At 42.0% G+C, this 20,122-nt stretch overlaps 1 long non-coding RNA gene across 1 annotated transcript; it reads left to right on the plus strand.

Moving 5' to 3' along the window:
• The first annotated feature begins 15,834 nt into the window (after positions 1-15,834).
• Positions 15,835-19,339, plus strand: LOC124871949. The gene is made up of 7 exons (XR_007039168.1): positions 15,835-16,083; positions 16,427-16,487; positions 16,576-16,708; positions 16,778-17,110; positions 17,823-18,133; positions 18,207-18,361; positions 18,503-19,339. It is a non-coding gene; the product is annotated as an uncharacterized LOC124871949 (long non-coding RNA).
• The last annotated feature ends 783 nt before the right edge of the window (positions 19,340-20,122 follow it).

Here is a 20,122-nt window from a genome sequence, read left to right on the forward strand (position 1 = left end):
GTGTTCTGCCAGATCCGAGCGAACAACTTTCTCCAAGATTTATCCCATTTCACCCTTGAGTCCAGGAACCGCAACCTGCCTGCGGTCCTGTGTAAGGATCACATCCAGTCTGCGATTCAGCTCACGTAACATCTCAGTCTGAGTGCTGATCGCCCTGAAGAACCCATCATACATGCCAGGCAGCCTCACAATTGCCAGAACAGCTGCTAACATTCTCCGAATTTCTTGATATGCCAGGTAACTGACTCCAAAAAGCAGAAATCCTGATATCAAACATCCAATTATATACATATCTTCCACATGTCCGACTGACATTATTGACAAACACACAATCCTCCACTTCTGCCAGGAGTCCATTGTGTATCCAGAGAAAAACGTCCCGTCCGGACAAGAGGGTTCTCCTCCACCCTGTCTTTTCGTCGAGAAAATTTGATCAATTGCATTGAGAGACCAGCTGACCAAATCCATAACTCAGAATTTGGAAGATATCCAAAAAGAGGCTCCAAAAAGAAGACAAGACACAGAGCTGAAGCAGGGCAGATATAGGAGGGGGTGGGAGACAGATAAAAAGCATCCTCCTCCACCGAGAGCAGAAAGAAATTGAGTGCTGTACCAGAAAGGCCGACCCAGTTTTCCAGGCGCTCTAATAAAATGGAGTGATCAACAGTGTCGAATGCTGCACTAAGGTCCAATACCAGCACTGTGGTTCTTCCACAGTCTGCATTTATACGGATGTCATTGAACACCTTGACAAGAGCAGTCTCTGTACTGTGGTGAGCAGGAAGCCTGACTGGAAGACATCAAAGCGGTTGGTCGTTGTTAGGAAGTTGTTTAACTGCTGAAACACAGCTTTTTCAATAATCTTACCGATGAATGAGAGGTTTGATATAGGCCTGTAGTTCTGTAGTAGCAGCTTGTCCAAGTTGCTCTTTTTCAATAGAGGTTTAATAATTGCTGTTTTCAGGGCCTGGGGGAAAACACCTGACAAAAGGGACGTGTTTATTATTTGTGTTAAATCAGATGTTATGACAGGCAAAGCTTTCTTAAGGAAAGCTGTGGGTAAAACATCGAGACAGCAGGAAGAAGAGCTTAGTTGCTGTACGATTTCTTCTAAGTTTTTGTAGTTTATTTGGTGAAATTGGAAAATTTAGTCAAAATCAGTTCTAGTTGGAGACAGCATTGATACTGGAGTTGATGTGGATGTGCTGACTGCCCTTCTGATCTTTTGGGTTTTTTCAGTAAAGAATTTAGCAAATTCATTGCAGGCCCTGGTAGAGTGGAGTTCAGATGCTACAGTTACAGGAGGGTTGTTTAACCTGTTGACCGTGTTAAATAATGCACGAGCATTGTTAATGTTTTTGCTGATGATCTCAGAAAAGAAAGATTCCCTTGCATTTTTCAGTTGTAGGTTATATCTGTATAGTCTCTCTTTATAGATAATATAGTGAACCTAGAGTCCAGTCTTTCACCACCTGTGTTCAGCTTTTCGACACTCCTTTTCTTCCACTTCTGACTGGTGGAGCATTTCTCCATGGAGACATTTTCTTCCCAGAAACGACTTTCACTTTAATTGGAGCAATTGAATCAATGATGTCTGAGATTTTAGAATGAAAGTTATCTACCAGCTCATCTACAGTGTTACAGGGCAAAGTGGAGGTAGAAGAGTAAATCTGGTTAAAGGTTTCAGCAGCACCATCCTTAAAGATGCGTTTTCTTATCATGTCTCTTTGGCAAACTGAGTCATTGCAGGTGATACTTTCAAAAATAACAGAAAAGTGGTCAGATAGGGCAACATCAGTTACAGACACCTTGGAAATGTGTAGATAACGTCTTATACTGGCTTTTACAGCTTCCTCCTCTAACACAGATGTTCTGAGGAGAGAGGTAACCTAAAGGTCATACACTTTGGAACACTTTAGAGGACTTAATAAAATAATTTCCATTACAGTACATTGGCAGCTACATCTGGCTGGAATAATGAGGCTCTAAAAACTGCCTTTTTGCACGCCTTAAACGATCCTCTAAGGGACGAATTAACCAGGCTAGAGGAGCCTCCTACTTTAGATGAGGTTATTTCAGTAGCAACCAGGATAGATAACAGAATAAGAGAAAGAAGAAGAGCACGAGCAGAAAGGTCATATTTTCACCCCCAGTTAAGGAGTAATTCTCCATCCGTTGTCAAGGCCTCATCACAACAATCAGCTACCGAACCCGAGCCCATGCTGCTAGGAGGAACCCGCTTATCTTTTGAAGAAAGACAAAGACGAAGAGTTTCTAGGCAGTGTTTTTACTGTGGTCCCGCAGATCATTTCGTAGCAACCTGTCCTGCCCGTTAAAAGACAGGGTCCACCGGCTTTGAAGGGGGTGGTTGGTGGACCAAGCTCAGAATAGTAAAGCCCCCAGATTCAGCTTACCTGCGACTCTTATAGTGGGTCAACGTACATTGACTGTATCTGCACTTATAGACTCCGGCTGCGAACAGAATCTCATAGATCTGGATTTGGTAAACCAGGCAGGAATAGAAGTGGAGTCCCTTGAATCACCACGTTCAGTTTTAGCTTTAGACGGAAAGAGACTACAACATATTACACAACAAACAAAGCCAGTGGAACTACTGTTATCTAGCAATTATAGGGAAGAAACATAATTTTTTGTATTTCCAGTATCTCACGGTTCTCTGGTTTTAGGATTCCCCTGGTTACGACAACATAACCCACATCTAGACTGGTCAAGGTGTCGTATAGAGTCCTGGTCCGCTAACTGCCATTCATCTTGTCTAAGATCAGCGTTCACACCAAATCTATCCCCACAGGCTAGCAGTGAGGACGAAGAAATCGATTTGACTCATGTACCTCAAGAATACCATGACCTGAAGGGAGTGTTTAGCAAGAATAAGGCTCTTTCATTACCTCCTCACAGACCCTACGATTGTGCAATTAACCTTCTCCCCGACGCACCTTTGCCCTCTAGCAGACTCTACAACATTTCACATCCTGAGCAGAAATCTATGGAAGACTATATCAATGATTCCTTATCAGCAGGAATTATTCGTCCTTCCTCATCACCACCAGGTTTCTTTTTTGTAGGGAATATGGATGGCTCATTGCGTCCCTGTATAGACTATAGAGGTTTAAATCAGATCACCATTAAGAACAAGTACCCATTTCCACTTATCACTTCTGCTTTTGAATCTGTTTATGGAGCCACTGTGTCTGGTTGTACCTGACAGTTTATTGCTTTTTTTTTTATTGTTCATTACTGTCTCTTATGTTTTTGGCTTTGTTCTTTCTGTCACATTTAAGCACAGAGATTTTACAACTGTCTCCTTTTAGGGGCCCAAGTTTTTCCTGGACATGCTCATTTCTGATAGAGTTACCACTGGGGCCCAGACTGTATCACAGAGAAGTGATTTGAAGGTCCTGATTAGGAGGAGATAGATTAGGAGGTGGTGGGGTCTGCGGCATTTGGAAGATGTTGGTTTAGTAGCAGGGCCTCGGCCACGGGGGGTGTTGAATGGAGAAGATGTCAGAGCCATTTGGGTCCCAATCTTAAGAGCTCCTTTCATGTTATCAGAATCCAGTAAAGCAAAAAGCGGGCTCAGTGGGGAGATGGAGTATCAACAACCGATTGCACAGAACTCTCCCATGTTCTCTGCTGAAGGTCGAAGCTGCTGGTGGATTATTTACTGAATAGAAGAGATTAGATGTGAGACGTCTGGCTCCTGGCTTGTTCAAACAGAAACCATCTTGTTTGAAGAGTTGTCTTTTTTCCCAAAAAATATTAAAGTTGTCGATGAAGTTCACAGGTGTGGTAGCACATGTTTTTTTCAACCACTTATTAATCATCAGAAGTCTGGAAAAAATCTCATCTCCACAGAAAATCGGTGCAAAGGGTCCGCTGAGAAACACCTTGATATTGAGACCTCCAATAATATTCAGAAGACGAGTGAAATCCTCCTTCAGTCTTTCTGATTTTTTCTTAGCCACGTCATCTATGGCTCCACAGTGTACAATAAGGTTTTCTAGAGACAGGCGCTTTTCTGTGATTGCAAGAATATTCTCTGAGATATCGGACACCGCATTACTGGTACCAATCATAACTTCTGTGTTTTTCTTGTTGCAGAAGTTTTTAATCCCATCCACAGCTGTGTTGCCCACTATTAGGGTTCTTGGTCCAGGGGGGCGCTTTTTCTCTGGCAATTTAGGAGAAGACTGTTTTTTTAGAGTGAAGGTTGTTCTCAAACCTTTTATTGTTCTCAGAAGATGGATAATTTTCCTGGTTTTAATTCTGTGGGCAAATCTGTTTTGGAGAGGAATTCCATTATTTCCAGCTGTCTCACTCCTATTAGTTGTTGTGACAGCAGCTCGCTGTCAAAGTCTCCTTTTCCCAGGGGAAACGGGGGCATTTCTCTGTAATTCTGGCCCTTCTAATTTATTTAATTGCTGAGATCTTCCAGTGAGTCATCCACCTTGATTTTTTGGGCATGCCCCTAAAACATGCCAGGGGGGGTCTGCCGGTAGGTTTATTCTCAGTGTTCTGATTGCCGGCTGAGTTGTTGAGCTGGCTGTCACTGTTTGGGATCACAGTCAGAGTTGAATCATCATTGTACCCCATATTCACCTCCACATTCAAACTACGCACTCCATAAGCCAGACCTTTATATATATATATAAAGGTCTGGCTTATGGCAACAAAATGGAAAAGAAAATAAAGAAAGGGAGAGAGGTGGAGCAAACAGTTAAAAGGGAGGAGATAAGAATAAATGGAGAGAAAGAAGGATAACGAGAATACAAGATAACACTCCAGAAGTCTGATTCTACACCCGCAGAATTAGAGAGAAAGAGAAACAAAAAAGAAAAACTGTGTGTCTGTAAACACCTTAATCCTGTGGGTGTATGTGTGATGCAATTGTGTGTTTGAGGTTTCTCCTTAAAAATGATTCAATAGCGGGCGTGCCACCGACCCCACACAGAACCCCCAACAAAACAATGTGGTGGTAGCATCATGATGTGCGAATGCTGGAAATTGTTTTCTTTAGGGAGGGTGGATGGAGTTAATTACATAAATAATAATAAATAAATGTATTCTGGAATTAAAATTAAATAATTCTGGAGGAGGGCTGCACGGTGGCGCAATTGGTAGCACTGTTGCCTTGCAGCAAGAAGGTCCTGGGTTCAATTCCCGGCCTGGGGTCTTTCTGCATGGAGTTTGCATGTTCTCCTTGTGCATGCGTGGGTTCTCACCGGGTACTCTGGCTTCCTCCCACAGTCCAAAGACATGCCTGTTAGGTTAATTAGTCACTCTAAATTGCCCTTAGGTGTATGAATGAGTGTGTGCATGGTTGTTTGTGTGTTGCCCTGTGATGGACTGGTGACCTGTCCACGGTGTACCCTGCCTCTCGCCCATAGACTGCTGGAGATAGGCACCAGCTCCCCACTGCGACCCACTATGGAATAAGCAGTAGAAAATGACTGACTAATTCTGAAGGACAAAGTGTTAGAGTCAGCAAAAGACTTATGACCATCACAGAGGTTCAACTTCTAGCAGGATGACAACCCTAAACATACAGCCACAGATACACTGTAATGGTTTATATGTGTTAAAATGTCCTAGTCAAAGTCCACTCCTAAATCCGATTGAATATCTGTCTTAATACTTGACAACTGATGTTCTCAGACCCTTTCCGTTTCATGTGACTGACTTTGTGCTTTTTATAAAAGGAAATGGGCAAACATTTTAGACTCTCAATGTGCAAAGCCAGTAGAAACATATGACAAAAAAGTCTGCTGCTGTAAATGCAGCAAAAGATGTTTTTAAAAAACCATTGACACAAAGAGACGTATGTTTGAACCATATATCATTGTTTTCCACCTCACAAAAATTATGTTTTTGTTGGTCGTTCACATATAATTCAATTAATTACATTGTAGTTCAAGCTCCAAATATGACAAACTGATACATAGCAATATTTGTCACTATCAAATCAATAAGGGCTTGATTTATTTCCTGCAAACATTGTCCGCCTTTATTAGAGATTCTTGCAACTTTTTTTTAATCTTAAATAGATATTTTTCTATTATCCATGTAATTACGTATGCTAGAATTGATGGAACTCGGAACCAAGGAAACTTAGTAGAAAAGAAATTAAAAGAAAATCATTACCTCAGGACGGTCAGATATTCCCCTTTTCGGGTCCTCTCTCTTCTTCCAAAAAGGATTCTTGACTTTGTGGGGGGAAGATTTGTGTTTAGATCTACTCGCCATGTCTGAGTAAGTAAACAATAAAGAAATAAAATAAAACCTGTAAAAATAAGTTTATCACTACTAAGTGGACAAAGTATGCTGAACCTGTTTCTTGTGAAGTCTGAAGAGAAGCTGTGGGTCTCCTGTCTACTAATGTAGATCGTTCTGACTTGTGCCAGCATGTGAATTCATTTGCATTTTCTGTTTCCTCCATTCATTTCTCTGCAATCTCAAGACACCAAAACCAACCAGCTTTGGCAGGAAGAACATGCTAACGGTCTTTGAATTTTTAAGCTCTGGATGTCAACACTACAAGAGTCAAATTGCCAGGATTTTTGAGTATCATTTTACAATCAAAAACAATCTGTTTCCCTTTGAAGTCCTCAGGCTAGAGAAAGTGCTATACAAGTGCAGGCCATTCACCATTTACAATGGAGCAAGTATAGCAACTGCTCCCCCATTTTAAAAAGTTGGGCTGCAAACTGATGTTTTTGCTACCTCATATTTGACTCAATCTGATTACCCCCTGTAATCTGTCATAATTACAAACTCTACAAATTATTATTGCTTTTTTTATAATTGCAAACTATAAATAAATATTAGGTAATACAATTGAACATTTTAGTCCCAACCCCTTCAAATCTGAGTTGTTTAAGTCCAACTCACCCCGTGAAACACAGTCAGATTTGGAAACAGAAGTTGTTTAATTTCAATATGTTCTGTACAGTGAGACAGCCATTGAGAGGGAAAATAAATGAACTTTGCTGCATCTCTTTCACTCACTGTAAATCAGCTAAAGCACAGCAGAAGGGTACTTTATGCAGATGAAGGCTGTTTGGGCCTCCCAGTGTGCCGCAGCAACATGGAAAGACAGGCAGGTGTCATAAAGTCTGTGTCTACTGCTCCCATTTGTGGCAGGAGGCATCCCAGTAACTGTTTTCTAACTAAATCAAATTGTAAATAATTTAAATATACATATTCAATCAGCCTATATCCAAGAAATTGTGAACCCTGTATACCACCGGATCCTGTTCTCCACAAATATGAGGACTCGTTTCTGCATTGAGTCGATAAAGTTTGTTCTTAGAGTTTTTCATTTTGCAGCAGTTGTTCACTCCTGAATGAAACACTGTTTTGTAAGGGTGAGTCCTATTTAATTGATTTAGAATGAACTATGTGTTCTGCTGTTAAATAACAATAAGAAGTTGTGTTTGGACACCGATAATCAATAAAATCAAATCACGACCTGATAAGGTTGTTCATCAATTGTTTAGTCTTCAAGAGACAAAAAGTTTTATTATAGTATTGTAGCTAACACATAAATGATTTGACACAGTAAAACACACCCAAAAACCTAAAAAAATAAAGGGTGTGATAAACTTTGTTTCTTTACATCTTGTTTTTATTTCTGGTTAAACTCTTTGGCTGAAAATATTTTCTCACTCAGTAGCTGACAGATTAGCTTTGAAAGTGGGTGCCTTGATTTGGACCAGTACTTTTCTTTCAGTTCCCATAATCACTTTTGTCTGTAATAAAACATTTAGGCCCTGTTCCAAGTCAATACATTTTGTGTTACTGTTTTTGGCAAGACTTCAGCTTTCGGTTTTCAGCTGCCTTTTTTATTAGTGTTTTTTTTAGTGGTTGTGATAATTATGATTTGTTTCCTCAGAAGTCCTTCTGAAGAAACAAGTCACATCATGGCTCTTCTAAAGCATGTTTACTTGTCTGTGCTTGTGTACTGTGAAATGTTTTTCATTGGAACCCAAATACACACCTGAATGCACAGGTGCATATTCTAACCAATTGAAATCCCTCATTCTAGAGTGACGAAAAAGATTTACACTTCCAAAACATTTGATAGAGCTAGCTCTTACTAGGATTCGATTGTCTGAAGAAATTCATCCAAAGATCACACTGAGTAATATTTAAGGCAAGGCAAGGCAAGGCAAATTTGTTTATACAACACATTTCAGTAGCAAGACAATTCAAAGTGCTGTACATGAAAAAAAAGAAAAAGAGACATAGAAAAAGAGTACATTACACATTAGCATGATAGCATGTGTGATGCTATCATGTCAATATGGACCAAACTCTCTGAGGAATGTTTCCAGTACCTTGGTAAATCTATGCCATGAAGGATTAAGGCAGTTCTGAAGGCCAAAGGGGATGTAACCCGGTACTAGCAAGGTGTACCTAATAAAGTGACCGGTGAGTGTAGTTTGGCATACTGTGAGCAGCAAGGACTCAGTCCTTTGGAAGACCACAAAGAAAAGAAGGAGCAGTTAAAGGCCATTAAACCACACTAGGGTCGAAGAAGAGGAATACACCTCTCAGTGCGAGGCAGAGAGTGGCTGTGATCCTGCTGGTACTTGCGATGAGCTGCTCGGAGCAGTGTGTCACATATAAAACAGTTTGATGTGGAGACTTTTTCCTGCTGAGCAGTTTATTGTGTGGCACAACATACAGTCATAAAAATTGAGCTTTAAATTTCCGGTGGACGTCCGGGGCAGATTTGGACGGCATGAACCTCACTCATGCCCAAGTGTGCAGTGCACATTTTGTGACAGGTAAATAAATAATGTTTGTCTACATTTAATGTAATAATATTCTGGAAAGTAGTCTGCCAAGACCGTGAGCTGATCAGTTGATTCTGCAGCACTCAGCGCTGTGACCTACTTCAGTAAGCTGCGTTCTCACGCCTTTACCAGCTAGATGTAGGCTGCAATTTACCTTTACTGTTATACTGTAAATGTATTATCTAGGAATATACCTATTATGCAATTATCCAATGAAAGGCAATATTTAATTTATTATGGATTTTTGCTTATGTTGTGGCTATGAAAAAATAGTTGTGTGGCCAATCGTCTGGATTTGCACTAAACAAACCCAACAGGCAATACATATGGATCCACCTTGTTGATGACCGCAATTTTCTTGAGGTACATGGCCTTATCAGGAGGCTGTAATGACTCCAGGTGTCCTCCATGGTTGAAAAAGCATGCAATGTTGCAATGTTGTGAAAAGCATGAAGCGACACGGAAACATCCAAAATGGCGGACTGGAAGTGAGGCTGCAACTTCAGTGAGGTCAAGGAAAACCCCACATTGCTCGACTCATGAGCTGAGGCATCAAGATGTTTCATTTGCTCTGCTGTGCCATCAAGTGGACAATAAATGTAAAACAGACAGCGTGATTATAATGACAGGAATTTCTTGTGCAAAGCTTTAATTGAATAAATAGATTAATCGGTGTTTGTGATGCCAATAAATTCTGAATATGGTCTCAAAAAGAACCCAGGGCAACGGCGGTGAGAGCGCCGAATCTTAACCACTACACCACCAGAGAACACTAGTTTGTTAGGAATAACATTTCTTGTTATTACTTATAGATGAGCTTTCACACACACAACATAATGAAAAAGTATAAATCTTTATGTTTTCACTTTTGTTAGGATATGGATAAGAATCCTTATTGACGTACATTACAAGGACAAATGACCTACAGTTTGACATAAAGTTTAGTACATTGGGTTTGATTGTGGAACAGTCTGTAACCGGGTTGATTAGAATGCTGCAGCAAAACTCAGATTGAGTAATGGACACCTGCTATTGCACACTCTATCAGACAACACAGTGGTGACACAGTCTGCTGGTTAAGACTGAGGGAGTGTATATCCCTTGCAAGGGCGTGCCAGATATAAAACTACATGCGACCTTCTTTCGAAGCTGCTTCATCACTTTGATCACTGAGTGGATCCAGGACGGGAGCCTCAGCGCTGATCTCTGTAACCATTACTCTGCCTTATTTAGATTAAAAGTGTTAAAAGTAGAGTAGGTTTGAGAGTCATTCCTTTAAGAGAAAGTGTAGTAAACAGTGGTTTCGACTCCGGTAGTTCCGGTAGTGGCTATGAGGCGTCTAACCACCAACAGGGTGCGGTAGCTCAGACAAGTTCAAACTGATTTCGACTGCTTTAGAAACTACCATTGAAAGGGACAGATGAAGCTGGTGGACGATAAAATCAACAGCAACTTTATACTAGTGATAAACATTTCTCTATCTGTTCCAACACTACCCTCTTTATTGCTGATTCCAAAGCACAAAAAACCAAAACGCTCTAATAGATTGCTAATGCACACGCAATACAATCCCAAGACAACTAAATGTGACTGGGAACCAGCAGTGCTCTGCTGTCCTTTATACTTCGAATCACTCGCAAACTGGCAACTGGCAACCCAGTTCCTGAATCAGTCACTTCATACAGCCGGTTCTCGAGGCGTTGAACATCACCACATGTGTCATCGACACAAGCCTTAATACACACACCACAAAAAATCTGCCTGGATTACTTGACGCACACTGTGAAGCAACGGCACACTGGACACATCCCTAAGGACAACAGAGGATCTGACATGTAGTAATCCCCGGCATGTCAACAGTGAGGCACAGTGGTGGAGAGGCGATGATTGGGGCTTTGCAGCCAAGGGACCAGGACACCTTGCAATAATTGAGTTGCTCATGACCTTTACTGTATATCAAAGTATTCCAGAGTCAAGATGTGATTCTATCTGACAGGTTAATCTTGGTCCAAATTTGGTCATTGACAGGACAACGATACCAAAGTGGCTACAACAAAATAGCTGATAAATTATACGAATCAGGGTGTTGCTGTGGATTCATTAAAGAGCAGAGAGCTCTGTGGAAACAAATGTCTACAAACTTCAATGAACTGAAGCAAGAAGAGTTATAAAAAAAAAAGTGAGCTGGGATTTCTCCTCAAGAAAATGACAACTTATAGTTAACGCTGGTAAGGGTGGATCCACAAGTTATTTTTATTATTTTTGTTTTTTACGTGTCCTGTCCAGAACAGCAGTACTCACAATTGTAGTCTCACTGCCAAGAAGAAGCCCAACAGATTTACTAAAAGGGTAAAAGGGAGAGAGGTAGAAAATAATAAAGGATAAAGAGAATACAAGATAACACCCTAGAAGTATGCTTCTCCACCTGCAAAAACACATATTTAACGACGTTACAGAAAAGTAGATGGTACTAATGAAAGCAAGATGTATGCAGCTCAGTATAGAATATATCTGTGTATCTGTTAACACCTGAATCCAAACATCTGTGGGTGTATGTGTGAGCACGCTTGTGTATATACGGTTCCTCCATAAAAATATGCAATTGCGGGTGTGGGGAGCCACAGACTTGTCCCCTAGGACCTGAGACATCCAAAGGCCCTCCAGAGCAAGGGAACCCGGAAGGACCACCGCTAGGACTACCACACCTCCCCCAGAGAAGAGCAGAGAAGAGTCCAAGGGGAACCATCCAACAGCCAAAGGGCAGAAGCCAGAGGGAGCTGAAAGTTGCAGCGACGAGCCCCATCGGCAGCGTGAGCAGATCCAGTCATAGACCCAGAGACCAGAGACCGCGGGGCACATCACCCCCCAGCAGGGCCCTGACGGAGCCAGGGGGCCCAGGCCCCACCAAGCTGCCACCAGCAGTGAGCCGACATCCAGCCCCAAACACAGAGAATCACCAATACACCAGCAGGAAGAGACATCAGACACCAGCAGGGAGTGTGGTGGGGAGGAAATTGGCCCCACATTTGAAGGAGTCCACATGGTCCAAAGGAAACCACCAACCAAAGCAATCCTAGGACGAAACAGTCCCAACCTCCCAATGAATTCTGATCTTAACCTCATTAACCCTAACATGAATCTCCCTACAGGGCCACCGCCAACCAGGATACAGGTATAAAACACATGCCCCCGAACCCAAATGCCATGAATCCCCTTCCACAGGGGCACACCCACACTGAAGAGCTCCACCCTCAAAAAGCTGATGAAGACACATCCATACAACCCTGCTCCAAGCACCCCCACTGCACCCCGCAACCCACCACACAGTGCGTCACCCCACCCTCCATCCGCAAGTGCAACAAAGCAGATACCACCAAGCCCCGTACTCACAATGGCCCCCTCCAACCTCACACCAAGACAGGACCAACTCCCCAGTTCCCGGCCGGCAATGGGCCAACACCACATTACAGACAGATAGGGGAGAAAAATCAACCAGCTTAGCTCCACCATCACCACTCAGCCAATCCAAATGCCAGCGATAACACATCTGGACTACATACATGAGGATTAATAAATCCCAATCCCAATAACGGTTCTCTATACCTCTGTCTCATACCAATCGTGTGATTTTCACAATGACTGGCGAGCTCCAGTATGTCCTGAGCCTCATCTGCATCACTTCCCTCCTCTGCCATTTTCTTCAGGATCTTACTGGCACCAAAGCAGCAGACATGGAGTCTTTACACTGTGCACACAGAGAAAGCAGAGTTATATGCATAAACCACTTTAACGATGCTTTCTTTTTGTGTGTGCAGGAGTTTTTTAATCACCTGCTCCCAGGCGATTTCAGCCAGCTCCTTGTTGTTCTGGGGAACAGCCCAAAGGAAAAGATCTCTGCCTGCATCCTTCTGAAACTCAGCTCCATCCTCCCTCGGTGGATCCTGGAAGGTTCTCTGATCTTTAAAAACCTGAAAGAGAAGTCAGGGATTGGATTGTATGGATTAACTGGTCAGGTAAACTCCCCATAAAGCTATCAGAGATGGAGGAGTAAATAATCTCAGGAAATTCTTAGAAAAGAATATTATTTTCATGAAATACTAAAACACAGAAAACTTTGAATAATATTTTTGAACTGGAAATATCGCATTTAAACTCATATTACCCCCTAGAATAGAATAGGTCTTTTTTTGTCATTGTACTGGGGGGTACAACGAAATTGTGGGTGGTCGCGCTGGGCTACCGTACACCAGTAGAATAAACAACAACAAAAAAACAACAAGGCATGTAAAGCCACAGCGTTGACGTCCCTGGGTTCATTAGAGACGGAACCAGTTTGGAGAGTACCACCACCTACTCCAGGAGCAGCATCTGGATGATGATCACTTTCAGCGGCACTTCCGTCTATCCAGGACCCAGTTTGAGGACCTGCGGTCTTGTGTTCGGGGACTAATCGGCCTCTGGGACACCAACGACAGGTGCTGTATCCCCGCTGCAGAACGCCTGTTCATCTGTCTTCAGTGAGTAAAGAAATCTCAGCTTATTAGAAAAACTGCCAAATTGTACTGTCCAAATCTTCTAAATATAATAAAAAATTTTGTGTCTAAACATATGGACGAGGACCACCAAAATACACCAGGCAAGAACTGATATGACAACAGAATGTAGCATGGTAGTGTTGGAGAAAACCACTCGCCTCCCAATGGATCTTATTTTCTGGAAGCAAGACTGATAGTTAACAAAAGAATCACAAGACAATTTAATGCAACCATTCAAACTATACTAGATCAGTATAGTATATTATAGTATAATAACATTGTATACATACAGTGACCTTTGTCGCTCCACTGAATGCAGTCAGCTTGCCCAGAACCTAAAAGGATAAAGAGTAGAATACACACAGTTCCCTTATACTAGCAAACACTAAGGGGTGGGGCAAGAACTGATACGAGAAAGGACCAAAACCAAGCACCCCCAGTGCGGTGGTATTAGGACAAAAGTGAAAGGGATGATCCAAGCTCTGACATTATTGTACAGCAAAACTCATGGACATGGAATTAATTCACACAATTTCTTAAAATACAAGAATTTACTAACAAAAATAAGTCAACTCAAGTCAAACAAATTTCAATCAACAAACTTTTTGCTATGCTAAAACAATCCAACTAAACTACCAAGCAGAATGAAAGAATAAGGAAGACTAATGGGCTATGTACAATATAAACAAGTTGATCAAAGATGGTTGAAAACCATGACCGAAAGAGTGATGCAACATTACCATGCAATGTTATTTAAGTTTGAGAACCAAGGATTATCTTGAAGAATCTGGAAATGAAGTTAAGTTAGTCTTGGAACTAATTTAAGCAATAATCAGCATACCTTTAAACAACCATTCACAGTGCAAGATCAGATAAAACATTATTTTAATAAAATAATATTTTAAAGAATGATTTGGTGAATAAAATCAACCTTCTGGATGACCTATTCTCAACAGTGTTTAATTAGCTACCTTTATTTATTAAAATAATATTTAAAGAAATATTATTAAGGAAATAGTAGGGGGGGTCACGTGACCAAGCTTTAAGATGGCAGCATAGAGAATAGCTCCAGAGACAGTGCTCTAACATTTCTTTAAAACCCTTGTAAAAGCAAGATCTCAAAATATAAGGCTCAGATATGCCTAAAGCGTCATCTGTGAAACAGTGTGAAATTTTTTCGAGAAGGCATAAGATAAGTGCCAGGACTACAACATGGACTCCAGCGTGGGGTACTGAGGCTAACATGGCTACAATAGCCAAAGTGCTAGAGGAGCTAAAGCTGCTGCGGTCGGATTTTGGAGCCAAACTGGACCGTGTAGATGGAAGACTGACAGGAATTGCGAACGCTGTGGCTGCACTGGAGAGAAAAGGGTCTGAAGTAAAGCAAGACCAGCTAAACCAAGCGGCTCATATGGAAGAGGCCGAGGCCCGCATTGCCGATGTAGAGAGCACACTCGAAAAAGCAGAAACATCGCTAACTTCGGCTATGAAATGGTTGCAACTGCTCGAGGCTAAAGCAGATGACCTAGAAAACCGGGGAAGACAAAAGAATCTACGTGTGTTTGGCATTCGAGAGAGAGCAGAGGGAAGTGGCTGCAATTAGCACCGGACGAGTCATTCACACTCGAGCGGGTACACCGTGCGATGGCCTCTGGAAAACCGAACTAAGGCAGAGCGGTTTTGATTCGCTTCTTAAAGTTCCAAGAGAAAGTGTGTCGAAAGGCGAAGAAAAGAGAAATTACATTTACAAGATAAATCTCGAGCTAATACGGACTCTATGTAAACATAACTGATTGTTGTAGTTCAATTATTACAACTCAAACTTAAATTGTTTTTGGGATTAATGCTAACGGCTACATTTTTTAAAAATTGTTATTGTATCACCAAGGGTTGAATATAGTACTTTATTTTATACTTAGTAGATGCTGTATACTGTGTAGGGTTTTGGTTTGGAGTGTTGGTGAGGTCATGTTGATAAGTTGCTTCTTAGCGGTATGGATCAACGTCCTCCAAAAGTTCAGTTCAAGGAAAGGGGAATGCATTTCAGTTAAAGAATTGCAAATGTTCAGTAAGGGATTGTTTCATGTCGAGTTTTCTGTGTTGTACAAGTGGTTGTGTGAATGTTTGTACGAGCCTGCATTTTCAATACTATTTTTCCCTACTTTACTTTAGTATCCAACAAATTGAAGAATTTGATATTATGAAAGGACAAACAGCACAAATATCTTGAATATTAGAATTACAAGTTGGAATGTCAAGGGATTAAGGAAATTAACTCAACTGAAGCAAGTACTTAATCGATTAAAAAATTTGAAATCTAAAATAGTTTTCCTACAAGAAACTCATTTAACTATGTCAAAAACATATTTCGTAACTAAAAGATGGCAAGGTCAGGTGTATCACTCTTCTTTCACTAGATACACTAGAGGGGTTATTGTTCTTATACATAAATCAATACCGTTCCAGCCTGACAATGGACAATGGGGCAGGAGCATCGCACGCTTTCCTTGTGTGCACGCCCGGTAGCGAGAGCTACCCGGCCGCACCCCATCCACCGCAACGCACCTATGTCATACAGTTTGGCCTGGCCGGCTAACCAGCCGACTTCCCCACAGCAACGGGTAGCTGAGTAGCTGTAACACTAGTCTCTTTGTTCAGCTACACATGGATGACCGGGCAACTTCACAAAACCAGCGCCCTTTGGAACTCCTTCTCCACAAGCAGTTCAGGTAGGAGGTGGTGTTTGGGCAGACTAAATTTATTTTGGATGAAATAATCTGAATAATGTTTATTTCATAATGCTTGTTTTTGTTGAGAAAATCAGCTTTCTTATTGCTAGCAGACGAGCAGCTCAGCTAATGATTTGTTGTGTTGTGTTTTTAAAGTTAAGACAAACTTCATTTAAAGGGTGGTTTTAAACACAGATCAGCCATAACTTGTGCTGTCGACGCTTATGCATTGAGATCTTTTTTAATGGTATTTTAAAAGGTACATGTGTGACTTTAAAGGAGTGGTAGCAAGCTATAAGTTTCCTGTTTTTTTTTTTTGTTGCTTCAACCACTAACGGCTAAGGGTAAGGCTAAACACATGACTCGCCACCATCTTATGAGGCCATAGACTTCTTCATCAACAGGTGAGCGCCAGTAAGGAATCATTTATCCAAAAAGGTGTCGGGATCTGGGTTGTGTTTGTGTATTTTGTGCTTGCAACTTGTGTTTCAGTGTTTTCCAGATTGTGCTGAACTTCCCAGGTGTGTGACAGCTGCAACTTATCCTGCTGATTGCTTGGTGGAGTATTTAAGCGGGAGGCTACCAGTACTTCGACGCCAGAGTGTTTGTCTTCTGTGGTAACAAGGTCAGCCAATGCAAAGTCTATGCTTCGTCTTTCGTTTTGTGGATTAACTTTGTACATGTGTTTTTGCAGATCAGAACCAGGACTTTTGGATTTATGTCTTTGAGCCACAGATTCTGTGAGCTAAGTGTTTTCTGGTTTAACTTCGTTTTGTGGATTTCGTTCTCTACTTCATTTTCGTCTGGATTTTCGACCAAGCTGGCAGTTTCCTGCAACGCTCATCTCCTGGACCAAGAACAAAGCGCTACCTGTCCACCCTCCACCGCAAGTATCAGCACAAGGAAACAGCATCACCTTTCTCCAAGCACAATTAAGTCACTGCCTAATGATCAACTAAGTAGACTGGACTTCAACAACCCGAGTTCAGAATCCCTCTATCCCTGGCTACCCGACCACATCCATTCAGTAAGCCATTTATGTTTCCTTCCTGAAATTTCTTGGTTTTTGCCATCTATCTGTGTTCCCTGTATTTACCAGTTCTCTTTCCCTCTTCCCCAACAGTTGTAGTTTTTGCCTGTTTACGTACCCTGTTCATTTTGTTTTCCAAATAAACAACCTTATAACTTTACATTCTCTCTCCGGAGTGTTCTCTGTATGTGGGTCAGAGCTATTACGAAAACGATGACAAAAGGTTGTTACCGCCAATCTAGGAAAAAATATCTCAATAAGTATTATTTTACTAAATGTTATAGCTAATTAAACACAATTAAGAAACATTTATCCAGAGAGGTTGTTGGTTCTTTTCAAAATAATATTTCCTTTAAATATTATTTTAATATGTCATTGATAATATTTCCTTAAATATTATTGAACTAAAACAAGACAGCTAATTAAACACCTTTGTGAATTAGTTATCCAGAAGTGTTAGAGTTCTGGGAGTTTTTTTCTGTTCACCTGTTTTACCTGCTACTAACCCCATCCAACCTCTCGATGGCATGGTAGGCGTTGAGTCCACAGGTGTTCTCCATCAGCCTCATCAGGAGAGGAGATTAAGTACCCAACGTTGCCAACACTCTGGCGCCTGAGTGTTAACCTGCAGTGGTAACTCTAGCTGGCCAAGACAAGTCTCCTTGTGATTTTTTTCTGAGCACTTACCTTCTCGTGCCCTCCTTCCCAGGTTACCTCCAGTTCCGAGCTTCTTATCCAGTCTGCGTTTGCAGAAAATCCTGACTCTCTCTCCGCAAGAGAACTTCACGGATTATCTTCTCAGTTGGCTGCATTCGGGTTTCAAGTCTCCTGTCGCTAACTGTGAACGAACCTGGCACAACCTACACCGTACTCCCCTCCAAGATCATCCACCTGGTGCCACCTCCACCTCAAGTGCAAGTAAAACAGAATTACCTGGACCTTTTACTTACCCGACATGCTCCCAGAGTTTTCCATCATCTCACTTCTCCTCTCCCCTGGCGGATCTCCTAATTACCCTCTGTAAGCAAAATATATCAAGATCAACAACTCAGAATATTACCTGTCACTTACCACTGATCCCTTCTCCATACAGAAACTCACTTCGATCACTCCTGGAACAACAACGCCACACAAACCAACAGATTGAACAGATGTCCTCTTTACTTCAGCATGCTCTGAACACCCTAAGCCCCGCTGCACCAGAGGGTGCCGCTAAGTCCGCCATCTCACAGCAACTTCTTCATTCAGGTGATGTCATTTCCCCCAATCCGGAGAAGTTTTCCGGTGAGGTTGGTAGTTGTGGAGGTTTCCTCCTACAGTGCTCCCTAGTGTTTAATCGCTCTCCACAATCTTGTCCCCATGGTGACGTTAAAATCTCTTTTATTTTAGGACTCCTTTCTGGAAAGGCACTAAGATGGGCTGAGGCTCGCTTTACCGATTATAATCGCTTCGGCTGCACTTATAATGATTTTATAAGTGGATTCAAGCAGATTTTTGACACCGAATTAGATCGGGCAAATACAGCCCGCCGTCTGTGGGCATTAAAACAAAGAAATAAACCAATTTCAGAGTTTTCTATTGAGTTTCGTACATTAGCAGCTGCTTCAGGTTGGGATACCTGCGCTCTTAAAGCCGCCTTTTCCCAGTCCCTTGACGAATCTTTGAAGGATGAATTAGTTTTGCTTGATAAACCCAAGACTAAATGAATTTATAGCTTTAGCTACTCGAGTTGATAATAGTTTGAGAGATAGAAGTAAGTCACGTTTTTAAAGGTTTGCTGTAAGATCACAGGCACCTCTGAGCCCAGCTGCAGCACCTCGCCCTGAACCATTTACACCTTCTCCAGAACCCATGCAAATTGGTCGGACTCGGCTCTCCCCAGAGGAACGTCAAAGAACAATGGAACCCAAACAGTGTTTATACTGTGGCACACACAGACACTTCATCGCCTCAAGCCCACTGCGACCAAAAGAGAGGGTCCGCCAGTTGTAAAGTGGGAACCCGACGGACCACCATTTCACCCCTACCAATAACAGATTCACCATACCAGCTACCATCTTGTCCTCCCAAGACTCACTCCATTTATCTGCTCTCACTGACTCAGGAATTGAGCAAAACTTAATCGGCCAACGCTTGGTGGAACAGGCTCAGATTGACACAGAACTCCTTCCTATCCCTCACCTGGTTTCTGCCATTAACGGTAAGAACCTTCAACACATCACACACAAGACCAAGCCTGCAGAATTAATAATTTCTGGAAATTATCATGAACTGATATCCTTCTTCGTGTTTCCTGTATTTCAGAACCCCCTAGTGTTAGGTTTTCCCTGTCTCCAGAAGCGCAATCCACTCCTTAACTGGTCTAACTCTTAAAATAGTTCCTGGTCCATTAACTGCCTCTCTTCCTGTTTACATTCAACCGTTCTACCCAAACAACCAAAACCTGATCCTGGAACAGCAGAGTATCCTGACTTAACTTCAGTTCCCGAGGAGCATATGGGTCTAAAACAGGTCTTCAGTAAGACTAAGGCTCTGTCCTTACTCCCTCACATGCCATACGACTGCGCCCTTGACCTTCTCTCTGGGGCACCTCTGCCCTCCAGTAGACTCTATAATGTGTCACGCCCAGAACGACAGACCCTCGAAAAATATATCACTGAGTCCCTAGCTGCAGCCATCATTTGTCCCTCATTGTCTCCACTAGGGCGGGTTTCGTCTTCGTGGGGATAAAAGATGGATCCCTCCATCCATGCATTGACTGCACGGAACTAAATCTTATCACAATCAAGAACAAATATCCTCTTCCACTCATCTCTTCCGCATTCGAACCTGTACAAGATGCTACCATATTTTCCAAACTTGACCTCCGTAATGCTTACCATCTCGTCCAAATCCGCCAGGGGGACGAATGAAAAACAGCTTTTAAGACCCCTTTAGGACATTTTGAGTATCTGGTTATGCCTTTCGGCCTCTGTAACACCCGGCCATATTTCAGGCCCTAGTGAATGA

This window comes from Girardinichthys multiradiatus, chromosome 7 (genome assembly GCF_021462225.1).
Source record: "Girardinichthys multiradiatus isolate DD_20200921_A chromosome 7, DD_fGirMul_XY1, whole genome shotgun sequence".
NCBI lineage: Eukaryota > Metazoa > Chordata > Actinopteri > Cyprinodontiformes > Goodeidae > Girardinichthys > Girardinichthys multiradiatus.